The following is a 911-nucleotide window of genomic DNA, read 5'->3' as shown; positions in this document are numbered from 1 at the left end:
ATATCCCCAATACATTTGTAGTTTTATTTGGCTGTGGGGCTCAGAGGAGGAGCGGGGTCGTTCCCCCATTCGGCAAGGTTGTTGCTTCGATCCCCGGCCTCTCCGTGCCACATGTCGAAGAGTATGTCCTTTGGGAAGCATAGAATCTGAACCCCCAAATTTGCCCCCGATGCTGTCGCATCGATGTGGTGAACTGGTATGAACTGAGTTAGTTTTCTGGTTCGACTGGACTCTTACCATGACTGAGGTCGAATGGTGTGTGAAAAAGGGTGAAATGTGCACGTAGTGCTAAAAGACGCTTTGAGGGTCGGGAATGACTAGACAACGCCTATTCACAAGTACAGGGGTCCATTTACCATTTTAGCTCATGAACCAAGCTATGGCGGCATATGAAAAATTCATATCACACATGAAATTAAATCTGGTATACTGGTTCATTAGGTATATCACCCAGCACTACTTCTTGCTATCAGTCATATGTACAATAATGGATTAGGAGAAATTACTTAGAGAGAGATCCCAAGCTATACAATGATAAATAAGATATTGCCTGGTCTCAAGGCTGGTTCTTCAGGTGACTTTAAATAGTCCACCCATGATTTTATGCTATTGTTTTACGGTATACATTTTATGAATATAGTACCATTCATTTTAGTTTGAAAAAGTATTTCAGTATATCAAGTATATAACAGTTTGCCTTCACAGCTGAAAAGGGTTTTTGAATAATAAAAATATTAACCCATAGGAACTGTTGCGTTGGTTGTCCTCTGTAGTGCTGCCAATGCAGAATCTGGTGGGAATGCCACTAGGTGATAGGCTGAACCAACCAGGCCTGAAAACACACATATACACAAAAAACGTAAAAAACAAGCAGACAAATCAACAAAAAAGTCACAATTCTCATCTAGGGC

Source organism: Morone saxatilis, unplaced genomic scaffold, assembly GCF_004916995.1.
Source record: "Morone saxatilis isolate NCDOM2014 unplaced genomic scaffold, NCSU_SB_2.0 Contig12, whole genome shotgun sequence".
Classification (NCBI taxonomy): Eukaryota; Metazoa; Chordata; class Actinopteri; family Moronidae; genus Morone; species Morone saxatilis.
This window is presented reverse-complemented; position numbering follows the sequence as displayed.